At 36.4% G+C, this 20,063-nt stretch overlaps 1 long non-coding RNA gene across 1 annotated transcript in view; it reads left to right on the top strand.

Annotated features, from left to right (window-relative positions):
* Positions 1-2,104: 2,104 nt before the first annotated feature.
* The window catches only part of LOC131971323 (uncharacterized), a 56,960-nt gene continuing 39,001 nt past the window's right edge, over positions 2,105-20,063 (top strand). The window contains exon 1 of the long non-coding RNA XR_009394365.1: positions 2,105-2,254. This is a non-coding gene — a long non-coding RNA (uncharacterized LOC131971323). The remainder of the gene's footprint in view (positions 2,255-20,063) is intronic.

The following is a 20,063-nucleotide window of genomic DNA, read 5'->3' on the forward strand; positions in this document are numbered from 1 at the left end:
AATTTTAAAGACTTGAACAGAGACAGGGGTTATGATCTCCTCCCAATGTGTGACAACCTCCACAGAAACTGAGCAAACTCCAGTCGCTGAGGAACACTGTGAGATGTGGTTCAAAGCCCCAGGAAAAGGTAGTACTTTTTTTGTTTTTTTTGGTCAAACTAGTTAACAATTTCCAAGGCCAGGGATGTACAAAGTGCTTCGGTGGATTGACTGACCAATGAATATTTGTTCAGATAAACACCGTGTCTACCAAAAAAACAATCAAGCAGCCGTCAAGAGGGTATTAGCCATACTGAAGTTAGACGAAATTTGATCACAAAAATGACAATGTAATTTGTGCAGCAAAATCTATCATGGCTTCACAGTGTCACATAGGCAACCTGGTCTCACAGAAATCCGTGAAATAGCCACGGATTTCGCTTAACTCAAAATCCGTGAAATAGCCACTGAATCGCTCAAATTTCCGTGAAACTGACACGGATTTCGCTACAATGCAAGCTAAAGACAGTCATATCCCGTGGCTATTCCATGGATATTTGTTCCTATTGGTTTGTTCCAAGTCACGTGACTTTCAAGGCTTTTTGGCTTGCGCAATAAGGAGAGGGCACGAAAAAGACGCAACCATTGCTTGCTTCTGGTCGCTCCCAGCTTTATTAAAACTGTCCATGATGTTTTGGGGCCTGTTTGTGACAACGAGTTCCCTTTTTCTGAGGAAAAACTCTTTGGGTTTACCCACCGTCTCGGGATGTCTAGTTGTCTGGTGTTGCTTCAGCTTGCAGGGTTTCAAACTTTCATTTGCCAGTTTCTCACTGCAAAAGATTCCTTTGGCTTCTATGAAGCCGAACTCAATGTAACTTTCATGGTACCCTCTTTTTTTCTGTTGGAGATATTCAACATTCTCGCATCCCTGACTCTTCGCCATTTTTCCTTTAGCTCTGTTTCTGTTGCTAGGTGAGGTCACCTGTGTATACTGCAGGAGGGATGTTACACATGCTCTTATTCTCGCGATATACGGTAGTCTATATTTTTAAACTTTTCTATAGTGTTTATTTATTTAAATAAATGAATAAACATTTAATGTAGCCCTTATTTAATTGTTTTTGTCACACCATTCTGCATAATAAGGTTTTTTGCTTTTGATACTTTAAGTACATTTTGAAGCTGATATTGTAGTTTTGCATGCAGGACTTTTACTTGTAGTGTAGTCATTTCACAGTGTGGTATTAGTACTTTGTAGTGGATCTGAACTTTTTTGACCACTGCCATTAAGGTGCTTGCTTGCTGATGGTTGAAACCACAAATAAAACAGGATTTGCCTTTTATTCAAGTAAATGTCCAAGGCTGGGGACTTTTATACCCAAACTTGATTAAATTAAAGTATTATAACATCAACACAACATCACAAGAAAGCCAAATATATAATAATTATCGTCACACTGTTAAAAAATTTGCCGAAGTAATTTTTTGTCAAAAATAAAATGTGACTGAGGCAATTTTTTGAACATGCTATTGTGACTTAAGCAAGATATGGTAACACTTTATTTTGAAGGTGTCTACATAATAGTGACATGAGTGTGTCATAAACATGACATGGGATGTGTCATGAACATTAATGACACTTTGAAGTAACATTAATGCTCATGATACTTGTCATGTCATGTTTCTGACAGGCTTGTGTGACTCTTATGTAGACACCTTCAAAATAAAGTGTTACCATATCTTGCTTAAGTCACAAAGGCATGTTCAAAAATTGCCTAAGTCATTTATTTCTCTTAAGTTACATAATTTACACACAGTGTTATTACTATACCAATAGCCATCCTTTGTTACATCCTTTTTGAGTGAAATGATCAATAAATGTCATATGTTACACTTTTGGTGAAGTTTTTTGTGTTTCCTGCAAAAGTTGAAAAAATGAGTTAGGCGATTATTTTAACAGTGTTGTTTGTGACGTGTGATGGTTATGATTGAGGACTTACCATGGCCTGTGTCGGTTGCACCGCCCGGCGGGGACTTTACGTCGCACAAATCGAGCGCACATTCTTTGTACCCGCATCCAACAGGTGAAACGCAGTTAAGAGGGAGCGCGGTTCTTCAAACAGAAGCAGCCAAAACGTAGAAGTATCGGTCAAAACGTCAATAAAAGGCAAAATATGTCGCACAAACTTTCCAAACTCAAGAAGTCGGATTGTTTTTACCCCTTAAATCTTCATCACCGAGGAAGAGGAGGAGGAGGAAGAAAACCGTGGAGCCGGTAAGTTTACCATTAACTGCACCTTCGCTGTAACAGGTTGTTTGAAAACATTTACTGTTGTTGTGAAGACATTTCCAGCTTCCTCGAAAGGTCTTTTACTCGATAAAAATATTCAATGGGCAGCTAGCTAAACATGAATTATAATACTTTCCGAAGTTAGCTAAACAAAGATGGTAACCGGAAGTGACGTTTATCTGCGAGGGCGTCATCAAAACTGGCGATTTCTTGGTTACATACAACTGTACATTAAAATGTACAATAATCATTTCCTCCACTAATTGCATTATATATTTATATATATATATATATATATATATATATATATATGTATGTGTGTGTGTGTGTGTGTATATATATATACACTACTGGTCAAAAGTTTTAGAACACACCAACTTTTCCAGAATTTAATTGAAAATGATGCAGTTTAATGTCTCAGTGTACTCTGAAATTATTGCACATTTGCAACATTTAAAATTATTTATTGAGCATGATAGTGTTTTGAAAGTTAAAAAAAGATTAAAATCACATTTTATGTTGGGCTAAAGGACTAAAAAAAGACACAGAATGACCAAAAAAAGACACAAAATGACAAAAGAAGACACTAAAAGACACAAAATGACTTAAAAAAGACACAAAATGACAAAAAAAGACATGAAAATAATTCAAAAATGGACAAAATAGCCCAAGACTCCATAGTTAAGTTGTTAACCCATTTCTTGTTCCCTGAAAAAGGCCTTCTTGTATAATTCTGAAATGTACATTATTTTTCAGTTTTGGTTAAGCTTACCTTTTTTTATTTACCTCTGGCAGTTCACCACTTACCTTTGTACCCTTTCAAGCTGTTCATTTGACTTGAACTGCTTGAATTTCAATAAAAAACTGGAAAAACTGGGGTGTTCTAAAACTTTTGACCGGTAGTGTATATATATGTGTGTGTGTGTGTGTGTGTGTGTGTGTGTGTGTGTGTGTGTATATATGTTTTTACACAAAATGGCACTGATCCTTCAAAACGGTACAAGTGCTGCAAAACAACCTGTGGTGTTTTTCATTATCTCTGTTAAATGAATCTTTCACACAAACGCATAAATCACGAATGTTTAAACTATGAGTCACATGCACATACTACACTTGCTTTTGAGTTTTTGTGCTTGTGTTACTTGATTTGGTTATGTGCTGTCTTGCTGATTGTTTAGGAATGTAGGCATATGTGTTATTTTGCTGTGTTTATGCATGTGGTGCTGTTGCAATAGGCTATGCATGGTTGGGCTGGATATGACAATATGAACTATGAGACAATTTCTAAAAATTCAACTGTCAGAGATTTTGCCATACTGTTTATTCCTGGTGAGGTGCAATATAGGTTGTTTTTTAACTTATGATTTGAACTGCCTAGACTGAGGATGCTGTGTGTTGTTGTCATTATTGCTATTGTTGCTGGTATTATTGGTATTGTTATTGCTATTGTTGCTGGTATTATTGTTATTGTTATTGTTATTGCTATTGTTCCCGCTATGTTGCGTTTCTATATTCTCTTTTTTATGAAGCTTTTGTGTTGTGACCCTGTGTCTACCAATCTATGCTATATGCCATGTAATGCCATGGATTACAGTTAGGTTTTCTAAACTGACCTAACCTAGTTCCTTTAACCTTACTTATGCATTTCTCAGCAAAACTAATAACTAACTGATCACTGAACAGAACAGTTGATGATGCTGTTATTGAGCTTTATGATTTCAGCATTAAAGGAATTAAGTACATTTTAATTTTTTAGGTATTTAATTTGCTGCATTAGCCAACAAAAGACCGTTGTCTGAAAGATATGAGGTGTCACATGGTCTCACATGTAATATGACTGTAATATGTTAAAGCTAATTTTGATTGATTGTCAATTTAGAATTAAAATCCATATGATCACGGCCTACCTGTTGTACATAAGTTGAATTGCTTAATGTTTGGATTGGATGAAAGACCAAGTGTGATATTGCTCTTCGATTATGGGGTATAGTTGTAATTTGGTTAATATTGCAGCAGTTCAAAGTTCAGCTCTCCTTGTGTTAAATATCATACTAACTAAGGTGCATTTCATCATGTAGAGCTGCAAATATGCTGTGAGATCAACCAATGTGATTCTCTCTCTCTCTCTCTCTCTCTCTCTCTCTCTCTCTCTCTCTCTCTCTCTGTCTCATGCTTACCAGCATTTCTTAGCATCATTTTGGAGGACTTGAAAAACAAATTCTAAAGCAGCTGAGTAAATGTTTTTTTGTGCTATGTTGACATCAAAGGACTGTACTACCACTGACGCCCAGGCGGCTGCCACCACAGGGAATGGCTTAAATGGAGATAAATCCTTTCAGATAAATTTCTAACACACACTTGCTCCAGAGACTTCCCCAACTGTACAGTACAAAAAGAACCATAAGCATTTAGCACCGGAGAATTTGTCAATAAAGGTAACATTACAAAAAATGGACAATTGAGTGTCTCAAGACCAACCAGCAGCTTTTGGTCCTCTTCTCTTGTAGCCTTTGAAATATACACAAAATTAAACATCAGATGGACATGACAGATAAAGGAACACATTGGTATCATGCTGTGTTTTAATTTTTTTTTGTCTTGTGATTTATCACAGCGTCTTTGCTCTGTTTCCCTGCCAAACGCTTGCTCTGTCTTTTTTTCACTTTTGGTGGAACAAAACAAACAGTAATACTTTTACTCATTGAACATGGTGCATAAACCTGCCGTTGGTTGTTGAAAGCCATGTTAAGGCCATAGCAAGGCTGTGTTACTGGAAAGAGCTCATATGGTGGGTGTCTGGAATATTAAACTGGGCAGACTGGTACTCAGTAAGACCCTGAGCTCAGCAGACATGAGCACACGGTTTGGCCATGATCTGTAAGACACTGTCATCTTAGCAGACAGTGAGGAGCTCTGTCTCCTGGATGAGCACAGAGCTTTGGGGAGGTGTTGTGCCAGCAGCTTTCTAGACAAGCAACAAACCGATCAGAAAATACAGAGATAAAACTGTGCAGCAGCAGAAAGCACAAAGAGCTGAGAGAATGTTTGAAGGACAGCAGCATCTAACCTCTGTGTACGCCAGTACCAACACTTACGCAACTAAGTACGGAATGATCATGTTAGCATATGGGTTATTCAGTTCTATTCCCAGCCTTGCCTGGATTACTGTTGGCCCTTTCATATTTTTGGCAACATCATTTAAGAGGAATTATCTTATATGGGCCGTGTCATTAGGTAAGCGAGTAGGATAAGACAGAAGTAGCACAAATATGTGTGTTTATATTTGACAGCGGGAATGATGGGAGTGAGTAGAGTGCATTTTTTTTGTGTTGTGTCTAAATTAGGCCCCATTCACACGAGGACGCTCGCGGGTAAAAACGACAAAATATTTAATCAGAAGTGCCTTTCGTTTAGACGGTGATGGCGTTTTGGGGGCTTGAAGACGCAAAAATCTGAAACCACCTTCCAAAGTGGAAAAGTTAAATACGCTCCGCCGTAGCGTGTCGTCTACACTGACAAGACACAAAACTCTGATCTGATCTGCTCACGTCACGTATGTGTTAACGTCACATACATGCTCCAGTACAGGAAAATAAACAAACGTGGGATTATTTCCATGCGTCGGACCTTCAAGCTGCTCTGGCAGCTCTAATAAACTTACAGGAGTCTTTCCACCAAATGTACAGGATATGTACAGATAGTATTAGTGAACAGAGAAGGATCTGGAATTACCTCCATCACATTTTGGATGCAGCAATTCGTCGGAGGCGAGCCAGACGGCTGTGAACGAGACCTGGGAGATCTAGTGATGGTGGAGAACTTTGTGGAAGGAGTAGCTGATGAAAATGTGTGGCGTGAAAACTTCTGCATGCCCAAAGATGCTCTTATGGCTTTAAGTGATGCCGCCTGGAATGTATACAATCGATTTTCACACACTTTTGCGTCACCGTATGCAGCAGATTTCCTCCCGAAAATGCTTGTCTAAACGAGGAATAAAAAGTGAAGACGCGACGCCACTTTTGCGTCTTCTGTTCAGACCGTCCTCGTGTGAACGGGGCCTCAGTAGGCTTAAATCTTTTAACAGTTTTTGTACAAAATCATATGAAACATAAAAGCGACTATGCAGCTTTCGTTCATGACATGGGAGTCTTTCAGTTTACACGCACGTACAATTGCACAGCAATGTACAGAAAGACATACACAGCAGCCAGTGGACATGAAGTAATGACCATCATGAGGCCTGCTAAAGCACATTTGCATTTTCGAAGGCATTCAGAGAGGAGCTGTGAATTAAAACTACTGCTATCCTTGTTGCACATAATCAGGATCTTCAAAGGCAGAGACATTGATTCAGTCACATGTTCACGTGTGTGTCGATGCATTCAGCTTTTCCCTTTCATTGTCTGGAGGAAATGGTTGGAAATGTTAATCTGTGTTGTGGCTAATGCAGGATTAACACCTCCTTTTCTGCTCATTGTTCAAGCAAGACACTGATTGGTTAACTAAATGTAAACATTGGTTCTACTCTCTTACTTTGTCATGATGTATGATTTTTATATCTGGCTGTGTTTGTTGTAAACACGCAGCAGGAATTAATAATTCAGAGACGCTTGCGTCAAAGAAGGCTCGACCATTTATAGCTACAAATGGATTTTTACCTGCTATTGATGGAGGAGAAAAAAAAAGGATGCTCCTCTCAGCATTCGAGAGGCAAAAATGCAGAGGCTAACAGAACAGCAGATGTGTATCACTGAGATATGGCATATACATAATGCACAAGGCAAGAGAAGCCAGTGAATGTATGATTAATAAGAAACCAAAACATGTAGCAGGAGGTTGGGATGGAGGAGGTGTAACCAGTTGAAACTGTGTGTAGCAGGTAGAAGGAAACTGCAGTAATGAGAAGTGTGTGAGGCTGCCAGCTTGCACCGGATCTTGCCTGCTTTATTGTAGTATACTGTAGCATTGTTGTAGTATTGTAATGGCCAAATATTATTTTAATGATTGATTTATCTTCACAGTATTTGTTTGGTCTCTAAAATACAGATTAGGAATAACGGCTGTGTCCTTTGATGCAAATATTTATTTTTTTAATTTTCTGTAATTTTTATTTTCGATTTTATGTCTCTTGCACAACATATCTTTTTTATTTCTCTTGTCCCTTGTATATATATATATATATATACATTTTTATGTTTTTATAGTCCTGCTACTAAACCTTAAAAATCTATAAAACAAGTTCAATTTCTATACTTTATTTAAAAAAAAATGCATTGATGCACTTCCTCACCTATATTAGGTGGACATGTGTACATAATGTGTGACTTTCACTCACTTGAAGTCAATTTCCCAGCAGGCAAGTTGCCATGCCAATTATCAGACCGCCATGTAATTCGATAAACAGACCTGAGGCCTTTTGCTTTTATTACAGGGGGCTTTGGCTAACTAGCAGACTTCAATCAACTCTCACATTGAGCTGAAGCTCCTCAAACATAGCTGTCAGACATTGGAGCCTGGAGAGATAGCAGAACATTTCATAACAGTGAGTTGGCAAAAGACAAAATCCTCCTGACGTTGAAAGAAGAGTTTGATCATTTCTCGTGTTATCTCTGGTTCTAAGAACAGTGTAACACTTTTAATTTTCACAAATACCTATAGGAAAATACTTATTTTTTTTATTCATAAGTCTAGTTAATGTAATGGCATGTCTTCTCTGGGGAGTCAGATCAGGTTGCCAAGCAGATGGGATGTAAAGCCTTTGTATTCTATTTCCAGTCCCACCCCTCAGGAGCCCAATCCATCATCTGCTGATATGTCTCTGTCTACACTGGCCCCTCCCTCTCATTAAGGAAATGAAAACCTTAATTGGAAATTGTGTTTAATCTCTGACATGTTTGAAACTCTATCTTCCCTTCACTTCTTCTAAATTGGAGACACATTTGACAAATTCGGGGCGGCAGCTCCACCGATGCATATCCCGGTTGAATGTTTTCATCTTCGCCCACTTGCCACTATTCACGCCATATTATGAGGCCAATAATTAATGCCTACAAAACTCACAAGGACGCTGGTTCACCAAAACTAATCCGTGGTGGAAAATTGAAAACGAGTAGTGGCGAGTTGCTCTCACAGTCATGCATGAGTAAGGATTTTGATTTGAACTAAAGATAATCTTGCAGATGACGGGGCGCATTGGCATAATGGATTTCCGCTCCGTTCAAATGTTCACATGTGATTAATATTAATGCATCTACGCAGATGAGCATGTGCCAGCTTCAAACACTTCCGCTGTTTGAATATTATTCATGTCCCTCACTTGACAAAGCCTCCGTTTCTTTTGACCTGTGATGTCTGAAAATGAAACAGAAGAACGGCATCATCATGCTTTGCTGTGTTTCTGTTGTCAAGGCTGCAGAATAGATAAACAATGTGATGAGAAAAAAGAGATTCACCCTTGTGCTACCAGAGAGGCACCTCAAATCTACAACACATCTAATAGTAAATTCTATAAGCTTGTCTGTATCCTATGCATCTGCAGGTTCAAACTAATGTGGTTTTTACATTGAGCACAGAGGTGGCTCGTGTCAATTGTTTTTTTTGATCAGTCAATCAGTCAATTTTTCACATTTATCCTCAAATTGTGACTCTTGTAGTCTCAATTTATGAGTGATTTTCTCCATTACAAGAATCTCTTCTACAGTGCACATCCACTGCTCCTCGGTTGGAGGATCTACCTTGTACCACATTCTGGTAATTGATTTTTTACTGGCTGACAGCAGTACTTTAACAAGATACTCGTCCTCTTTTTGTATTATATCATGTGTTAAATTCCCCAAATAGAGTATCTTACATGTTTTTGGTATCTCATATCCTATTATTTTTTGTAACCCCCTCCATATTTTATCCCAATATCCTTCTAACTTTTGGCAGGACCAGAATATATGTGTGTGGTCCGCATCTATGTGGCCGCATGCCCTCCAACATGGCTGCTGAATAGATACCATCCCTTTCCTAATCTTTGGAGTTATAAAAAATCGGGCCACATTCTTCCAGTTGAATTCTCTCCAGATCCTCGAGCTAGTGGACGTGCACTGCAATTTACAAATATTGAACCACTCTTCCTCTGTTATTTGTTCTTTTAATTCCTTTTCCCATTTTTCTTTGATTGCAAGGGAGGAAGACTTTCTACATGACATCAAACTTTTATAAAGGACTGAAATTACTCTGCATTTTTTACCTTCATAAGCTTTCCTAAATACCTCAGCAACTTCTTTATCAGTATCTGTTTTTATCTCTTTCTCATAATAATCTTTTATTTGCAGGTAGCGATACGTGTCAATTGTTTTAACTGTGATCCTGTCCAAACATTATATTGGGAAGAAACATTTCTAGATGCATACAAGGAGTTAACTAATAACACTTCCAATTATTTTTTTTGTGCATCTTGCATTTGGAAGCAGTGAGATATAAGTCGCTGATGGCAGCGGTAGATGCATCTGTTGTAATATTAGACTCTAATTATAGTAAAAAGATGATTAAAAGGGTTGGAAGACGCCTGGTTAAAGAGCAGCACTGCTGTCAGGATTGGGGATGATGCTGGCAATATATTTTTAAATACACTTGAACCTGCAGTGTATAGTTTCTGCCAAATCACTTCTGTCTGCTGGATATGTTTTTTGAAGAGTTTTTAGCATGCAGTGGACAAAACAGAGAGGACCAAGTTCAGTTTTTGATTTTTACCAAGACTGCCTATAGAGCTAGACAAATATATTGGATGTTACGCTCATATCTGAACATCTAATTTAAAATTTGTAACCTTTCGGCAGTGAAACGTCAGGACACATATTGTTGAGTTGTTTATTTGAATTATGCTAAATGTTTTTAACAATGTTCAAACCTAAAGAAATCTGTAACTTCTCACATGCAGCAGCAGTATGTTTTTTTTTTTTTATCCAATTCTAAGCCAGAGTTTTAGGGTCCATTTTTAAGTCTTGGTTGCTTTTAACTTTATATTTTAACCAGACAAAGGATTTTAGACATTGGATGTCTGGATCTTAAGTTGTCAGAGAAACAAGCTGAGCAAATGTTATCAGCAGTTGGCTCACAGCCCCTCCACCGGGGTGCCTAACAGCATTGGAAAAACACAGATTTATAATGTGGAACTGATTTATTCAGTGTTATTACCAGTTTCTATCACCTGGTTTGTTTGTTTTAGAGAAGAGGAGAACTCTACGGATAATTCTGCTCCTGATAAAAAAACCCAAACAATAAACACTGAAGGAATTCTAATCAGCAGCGTTTGACTGCAGTGAATGGAAAAATAAGACCACTGTAACTTCTTCAAAGGTCTTGTCTGACCAGCAATCAGAAAATATGAATTTTACAGTGGTTTTTAAAACAGGCAAGCAACAAGCAAAAAAAAAGCCGCTTTATGTAAGTTAACAAATTCATCTACGGCACTAATAATTTCAACTCTTAATGTTTGTTCATATTATGACTTAAAAAAACTAACTCTGCTGATATATTATCATCAGATTTTTAGAACTCTGAATATTTGTATCTGCCTCAAAGGTGGGACAGATTGTCCCTGCGTTTGGCTGTGTTCGGCAGTGAAACACTAAATGCGAGTTGGACCTGTCATATATTTGGATATTCGTGTTTGAATGCCAGTGTTGGCTTAGGTTTTCGGGGATGTGGACAGAAAATCAGCTCCAATTAGTAGCTTTGGACTGGTTTTAGCCCAACTTGGCTCATTTTGGCACATCATTTATTACCAGTCTGGCATGAGTTTGACAATCAGCAATACTGGAGGAAATCACTTCTGGCTACCTGGCTTCATGTGCGCAAAGACTCAGGTTGAAAATGAACAATGTCTCCAAAAACAGAGGACAAAAACAGTTGTCCCTACAAGCCTAACGGTGAGACATCAGCCATCACGCTGGGATCAAGTCCGACCCAGGTGTTTAACTTGCTATCTGCCATGCTCTAGTTTACATCCCCCAAATCTGTGTGGCTGTTTAGCATACGAATATTGAGATATGATAAAAGGAGTTTAGAGAGTGCTGATGAATATGTGTGGCTTTGAAGCGGTTGTTGTGTGATCGTGTGCAGATGAGAGCGTGGGAGGTGTTTTGTGTGTGTGTGTGTGTGTGTGCGTGCGTGTATGTGTGTGTGTTTGCTGATGAGGGTGACATTTGTGTGCACAGTGAGAGGTTTAACCACCAGCATCTGGGGCTTCTTTCTCTAAACCCTAAAACATCAAATCAGGGGAGGTAAGAACCCAGCTTAGCCCCTGTGTGTGTGTGTGTGTGTGTGTGTTTGAGTCAAAGTAAGGACACCGCTCTCCACACACTGCACAGGATTTTCAGCACTCTGCACATACACCGTGGATTCATCACCTTAGCAACCAGTCGATTGAAAGATGATGAATCATGCCAAAGACTGCTAATTTCTTTGCAGTTGTCAAACATGAACAATGGGCGGTAAGAAGGAGTCACAGAAACGTCACCACAGACAGAATGTTATGTGTGTGCGTGTGTGCATGAACTTGAAAGACGACCATAAAGAGACAGAAAGGAGGAGAGGCAAAACCAAGGCTAAACGGAGGAGAGTCAGAATACGAAAGAAGAGAGAGAGAGAGAGAGATAGACAGAGAGAGAGAGAGAGAGACTTACTGATTTCTGTTTATACTTCTGACCGACCAGAAGGGAATGCTGTTAGCTCCTCTTCAGCTTGCTGAAGAAGCTTTCTTTATATTTTTCACAGCACAAATACATATATTTTAATGGAAAAGAGGAGGTTAGAAGAGGTCTATCACATTTGTTTCATTTTTTTTATTATTTCAGACACCTGAAAAAACAGTCCGACAAAGCCCCACCCCTGATAATTTCACGTGAGAGTACATAGTGTTAATGCAGTGTGATCCCATTTCCAGCAGGTCTCCATTGAATGAAGCCCCATCAACACATCTGACCTCATCTTCTCTGCACTTTAAGGTGGCTGAATGGGCCCCGGGTGCTATTCCTGACAAATAGCAGCCTTTGATAACAGGGGAGGGTCTGTGGGTCTCCATCTGCGTACATAACTGCCTGCCCGGAAAGCTGGCACATCCCCCTCTACGCTATAATAGCAGTGATGGTCTAAAAGACATTGATTTAGTTTAAAAAAAAACATGGACATGCATCAGCTGCAATGCATCAGAAGAGAAGCACTGCTGTCACCATCAGTGTGAATAATGTATTTAAAGGAGGCAGCTTGGCACCCTCTAACACTGCCGGCCTGAAATGGTGCTACTAATTCAGCAACAAGATGCAAATATTGCTTCAGTCGATTGCTGTGGAATCAACAATAATGGTGAATGTGAACGATTTAATGTCAAGCAGTGTAGTGAAGATTAACAGCTCCCACTGCTGGCAAACATCCTGAAAGCATGTGCAGCAGCAGATATTTCTAGTCGACTGCCTTTTCATATGATGCTTTGATTGATTTACTGTCCTGTTTTCAGCTCTGAAGTGCAGTTTATTTTCTAGTGGGGTAGGCAACATGTATATAATAATTATCTGTTATATCCACTGGCCTGTTTATTTTTAGTCTAGAGTTTGTGTGTGGTTATATCTAACTGAACATGATTATCATATATCATAGAGTTCCAGATGATTACTGACATTTATATTGAAGCTATTAGTCCACAATAACTTTTTTTAAAGATTACTTAACCATCAGTAAAAGTATTCAACGATAAGAATTAGGGTTGTCACGATACAAAAATGTTCAACTTGATACGGATAAAATATTTGATACTCGATACCATTTTCGATACTGCAAGGATAAAAACAAAGACCCCAAAATTTAACAGAAATATTTGTATTAACAAGAAAAATGCTACATGTAAAAATTAACATAACCACAGGTTAAATATTTATAATAAAAAACAGTTGTGCAAAAAGAAACTGCAACTATGATAACAAGCTTCAGGTCTGAGGTAGTGCACAAAGTAAATAAATACAATAAACAATAACAATTAGAACAATATTTTGAGGTTGTATGCTGTGCTCGGGGGGGTATCGATACTTTTGAAAATGAGTATCGTATCCGGATACAACGTTTTAGTATTGATACTTTTTTGAGTATCGATACTTTTGACAACCCTAATAAGAATTGCTCCTCATCCATCTCACACATCACCTTATTTCACCCAAAGATAACTTTCATACGTAATTTGCTACAAATTCCACAAACCATTCTGTAATCAAATTAGTAAGAGCAGTGTTATAAAATGAATTGAAAGAAATACACCTTTCTGCTTCTGTTTTTATTTTTGTCTTTATTTATTTTGTATGTTGTCTATACAAGAGTCAGGAGTCACAGTTCAGCGCAAGTTTGGTAGTGTGGAAAAACAAACAAATGCATAAGGATCGGTTTATTTTGAACACAAATTGTAGTGCAAGAGACATAATCCTCTTGCTGGGGCCTGAGGTAACATTTCAAAGTTTGTACTACACTTTATGAACACTGAACAAACATCTAATTAATTATTAATCAAACAGATCACTACAGGCAATAAAGCTGAAAAATACTGAAATTGAAAACACAAAATATAGAGAATAATATAAAAATACAACTTATGTGTTTTTTTAAATCAGTCAATCAATCAATCAATTAATCAATCAAATTTTATTCATATAGCAAACAGCGCCAACTTAGAGGATTTAAGAAAAGGACATAGAGACTAATGCGAACTGAGTAATCAAATATGAGAAGGTAAAATATGAAAGATGATAATATAATATATAAAAGATGAAAGATAATATATATATATGTGTATATATATGTGTATATATGTATATATATATATGTGTATATATATATATATATATATATATACATGTATACAAGAATTGAAATGGCTCCACGTTGGATGTATTTACACGTTCAAAGCACCGTTTTAATGTGTTTGATGAAATGTTTGGATGCCATTAGCATCCCCACAGCTCTGTGATGCCGTTTAACATGTGTTAGCATGTTAGCTGTGTTTTATTCATATAATGTTACCCTACAACGATGGAGCAGCGGCAATAAACTCTCCTTGTTTTACAGACAACTCTGTCTTTCTGGTGCTGTAGTCGCTCACAGGCTAATCCGCTTCTTGTGCTAATCTCAGTAGATGTTGCTCATGGCGTACAGCTAAATGTTGCAGGCTAGAGCTGGCTCTTGCAAACTTTGGTTCCACAGTACATGCATCAATCTAGATATTGTGCATTCTGTGTGCTTCCAAACCTGACCGCCGTATTGTGATATTGAGTATAAATCGTTACAGCACTAGTCTACACCTGTCAGTCCTATTTATTTTTTTTATACTTCATCTTGCACCCGTGGAAAATGGGGAAAAAAGAAATGAATCAAGCAAAAATGCAGCTGTTGTTAGTTACAGCTTATTAAATGAGGATTTGTTTGTAAGGATCTTGTGGTTTTCATAGTACAAATGTGTTATTTGTGCCTCTTTTATTGAATATTTCTGCATACTGGAGTTCTTTAATAGTGCTGGGATTGTATAAATTGGATATTAGCCTACTGGAAAGCTGACACTGTTGGACTCAATGAGCCCACTTGTATTCTGGCATGGTGAAGTTACACTGTAACAAATTGCTGTAAGAAAACAGCCAAATTGTGACAGTAGCATACTGTTTTCCATTAAAAAGGTATTATACTGTAGAAAACAATGCATTCTGGGAAATATTTATAGGTAGTTTGCCGTTTCCCATGAAATATTGTAATATACCGTAAATAGCATTTCATTCTTCATTCTTGCAAGTTGAACTATGTTTTATTTGTTAGATTATGTTTGCAGTATCAGTATTTTACTGTCAAGTCAAGGAGATACAGGATTGTACTGTAATTCAGTATGTGGTTTTATCACAGTTACATGCTGTGAAGTAAATAACAGGAAGGGAACTGTAAAATTAACAGTAGAATGCTGCAACCCTGCTGCCAGTATTTTACTGTTAATTTACAAGACGATTGTTTACAGTGTAGCCTCCTTTGTAGCCATTTCATTGTAGTCAGAGGTTTTTTTTTAAACTTGACCTAACTGTATAAATAATCTGCCGTGACCTCTGGGATAATCACAGCTTCATGAAGCGTTATAACCACAAACTACATATCAAGGGCATTCATAGGATATATAGCTTTACTAGGTACACTGTAAAAAAAAAATGGTAAAAAACTGGCAGCTGTGGTTGCCAGAACTTTACCGTAATAAATACGGTGCAACTTTTTGTAATATTACGGTAAAATTATATTAGCACTGTTGATTTTTTAAGATTGCCATTTAATTCCATATTTTACCGTAAAAAAAAAATTAAGTTTTTCCATCAAAAGAAACGCTGTTCTGCCATATAATTGACAAGAAAAATACTTCATAAAACCGCATGAATTAAAGATTTTACCATTAAATATTTCAGTATATTTCTGTTGGAGGTATGGTGTTTGGTACAATTAACAGTGATAAAAGTATGTTTTACAAAAAATAAATGCAAAAATGATGGCTTGTATATATATTACAGTATATTTTTATTACAAACAGTGTATTTTACAGTGGAGTAATGTATTAAAAAAAAAGGTAAAAAAATACTCTTTTAGCTGATATATACATTTACGCTGTTTCATTGTTACTGAAACTGAATTAACCCATTTATCATTTTACGGTCTTTTACTGTCATGGTTTAGCAGTTTTTCACCGTAAAATCTACAGACATTTTTTACAGTGTATATTGACAATTAGGAGCAGTTTTCAGAACAGAAGTGCTCACCATCCAACTGCTAAAAAATGCACGTCTTGCAGAAATCTTGAAAATGTCCAAATTATGTGATCCAAAAACCACAGCATGGATTTTTCTTTAGTGTTCCTCAACATCTGGGTGTCGTGATTTTATTTTAATTTTTTTTATTATGAATTTTTTTACCATCATTTATCAATTCTGACGTTTAAAAAAAAAAAAAAGGGCCAAATTTAGCATAACATCTCTGTAACAAATGGTGTCAACCCAAAAATTGCTGTTTTTATGTTTGGATAGTAAAACTCCAAATGAATCTTGACATCCTGGACAACAGCTGATGTTATTTTTTGCTGCTACGGGTCCGATGATGTACAACCCTCAGTGTGAAATGTATGTGGGAGCTGGTGGTGTGGAATGTGCCATGTCGTGGTCACAGTGTTCCCTCTTTTCTACTGGTCACTCAGCAAGAGAGTTCCTGTGGGCAGAGTGAGAGAGCATCACACTCTGCCCACACATTTGTCCTCTAAAAACCACAGTCATCTTCATTTGCAAAAAAAAAAAAAAAAAAAAAAGCTGAAGTCAGGAAACAAAGCTGTGGCTGTTGGAACAAGTTTTGTTTGTAAAATAAAAGGCTACTGACAAGTCATTATTATGTCTAAATGCAGCGACGATCGACAACAAAGAACTGATGATGGAAACACTTCAATGGCAGCTCTCCTGAGACACGCTGAAGAGTTTTGACACCCAAATCTTACAATTTCCATTCAGCTTTTCTCATGCGGTACTTCAAAAATGTGAATGGAAACACATCTATTGACAAAAAAGACAAATATAGAAGAATAAAAAGACTGGTTACTACACTGTAAAAAAGGTTTGTAGAATATAACAGTAAAACTCTGTCAAATACATCAGAAATAGGGCATAAAATGAAAAATTGTATATCACCGTATTAGACACTTTTAATTACCGTAAATCAAAGAATAGCGCAAAACTTTTACTTTTTTCTGTCATAAACTGGAAGAAACACACAGTTTTGCTGTAAAATATAACATATTCATGCAAAATTTATGGAGAAATACCATAATGTGTGAATGAATGACACAATTACCCTAAAAATAACAGGATTATTCAGACTAAATTACAGTTTTTGCTGATATTTACATTTAAATTTAGAATAGAAAATCCTCTCACTGTAATTTTTACGGTGAAGTTCTGGCAACCACAGCTGCCGGTATTTTACCGTAAATTAAACAGATTATTTTTTAAGTGTAGTTGCTTGGATCTGATTTATTCTCACACTGAAAAAAATATTTTTTTGGGTCTTAATTATTATTTCAATCATCTATATAAATTCTACAAAGAAATACGAATTCAGTGCTTTTACTTTAAAATAGCAGTTTTTCATGCATTACTTAATGATTGTTTATTAGAACATGGTCTCACAGGAATCTGTGAAATAGCCACGGAATCGCTCAAATTTCCGTGAAACTGACACGGATTTCGCTACAATGCAAGTTAATGACAGTCATATCCCGTGGCTATTCCATGGATATTTGTTCCTATTGGTTTGTTCCAAGTCACGTGACTTTCAAGGTTCCGGCGGTCAGAACAAAAAACATGGCGGACAGTTCTCTCATTTTTAGTGAAAAAATTAATATTTTGACTTTGTTTCTGCATAAAAATGGATTTTGATCACATTTCTAGCTAGAAATATATGTTTTATTTTCTAAATATTCACTCAGTGAATGTACATAATCACTTTGTATGTTGGAATAGCCACGGGATATGACTGTCATTAACTTGCATTGTAGCGAAATTCGTGTCAGTTTCATGGAAATTTGAGTGATTCCGTGGCTATTCCACGGATTTTGAGTTAAGCAAATCCGTGGCTATTTCACAGATTCCTGTGAGACCATTAGTTGATATTTCCAAGTAAAATTTAAGTGAGGGACATCAGTGAATCTGCAATTTACTTGTGTTTTCATAAAAAAAAATGTGGTTCTGTTAAATAAATATTACTTAGAAACAGCCTGAGTAAAGATTAAAAACACTTTCTGTGTTGAAAAACTTGCCTAGCTTTTTAAAGTAAATGTCACTCCAATTTTTTAAGTGCATGTGGTGTTGAGATAAAATTTCAAACCGTGCTTCCTCTAGACCATGTCTCCTTTACACATTAGCACACCTCAAGGCAGTCCAGTACATCTACTGCACTTCTGTGTGTTTCTCCTTGAAAGTCTTACACTATTTATTAGGAAAAGGCAGAATCTTTGTGTATTATTCATTCGAGAGGTCCTTGTCTGAGGCATCTATAAACTCCAAGGTGGAGACAACACAGTCCTGTCCTTGTTCAGTTTAGCATCTTAGAAAAGAAGTTCAGTGAAAATCAAACAATTTAGTAAACAATAATCGGTAAAAATCAAAAAGATAGTGAACGTTTTTGGGCAGGTTACAGTTTAGTGGTTTAAATATCTAGACACATGTCATTTTAGAAGAAAAATCGAGTGGTGGAAGAGGGATTTAGATCCCTTTTACAGCAATGTAAAATATAGTGAAACAATAAAAGTCATGCATTTAAAGTTTACGTTAAGTATTCTCAGCTAAATGTACTCGAGGTATTAAAGTGAAAAGTCCTCATTCCGTGACGGATATTCTATCAAATGTTTTGATTAATACTGATGCATCAGTGTGTACACATTAAATATATTGTTATAATTGGTTCTGTGTTTTTAACTGCTACAGAAAGGTAGTTTGGTCCAAATGTTCGGACCAAGAGCTTGGAAACCACTTTGTGAAATCCTAAACCATGTTTTGTATTTTCTAAACGTATCATATTTTAAATGATTGAATCTTAAGCTAGAAATTAACTTGTAACTAAAGCTGTTACATACGTTTAGTTCATAAAAAGTGAATTGTGGCATTAGAGATGTACAATATATATTAGGTAGACAGATTATTGACTAATAATGGGATATTTATATTGGTGATGATCAAATTTTAGCCAATAAATTATCGTCTTAAGTGTAACAGTCTATTACATGCTTTTTTAACCCTTTGATGCACAACATATAAACACCTTCTAATGCACAACATGCTGAATGTGTGTTTGAATACATATATATATATATATATATATATATATATATATATATATATTTTATTACAACAGATCATTATATTCATTTTTCCTTTCATACTTTATGAAGAAAAATAGTTTTTGTATTATTACATCAAGTTTACACACATGGGTCAATAATGACCTTGTGCATAAGAAGCGTAGTGATACAAAAAGGGCTTTTATTCAAAAAGTAAGAAATAGAAACAAAAATGAGGATGTATGATGATCAAAAACAAGTTGATTGAGTAAAACCTGGAATACTGAATGATGAAATTAATTTATTGCAAAGATATAGAATATAAAAACTCAGTCGGGTCACTTTAGACCCATGTTGTGCATCAAAGGGTTATATGTCATTGTGGTTTATCTGCACACTAAGCAGCCATAGACTTTCAGTTCTGCAAAAGCCATTATTTTTCTATTGAATATTTAAAACACTGAATTTTAATTATTTTTCGTTAAAAGATAAAGTATAGTATATATAATATATATAAAGTAATCTATCTATCTATATAGTGGTGTCAGAACTGTTTGTTTTTATCATTTTAAGTCAGGGGTGTCAAACTCTGGCCCGCGGGCCAAATTTGGCCCGCAGTGTAATTTTATTTGGCCCGCGAGGCAATACCAAATTATTATATTATTATTGTAAATTAATGACATTGACGTGTTTTTTATTTGAAATTTGATTTTGCATGTCTGCACTATTTAGTTATATATTGTATGTTTATAAGCGTTGCTGGTTCCATATTTAATGTTAAAGCAAAACATGTTTGGTATATATTAAAAGGTTTATTTGTTCAATGTTGGCCCGCGATTTTATTCAAGTTTAAAATTTTGGCCCATTGTGTGTTTGAGTTTGACACCCCTGTTTTTAGTGATGTTGGTTAGGTCAGAGCTTACATTG

Source organism: Centropristis striata, chromosome 5 (assembly GCF_030273125.1).
Source record: "Centropristis striata isolate RG_2023a ecotype Rhode Island chromosome 5, C.striata_1.0, whole genome shotgun sequence".
Classification (NCBI taxonomy): Eukaryota; Metazoa; Chordata; class Actinopteri; order Perciformes; family Serranidae; genus Centropristis; species Centropristis striata.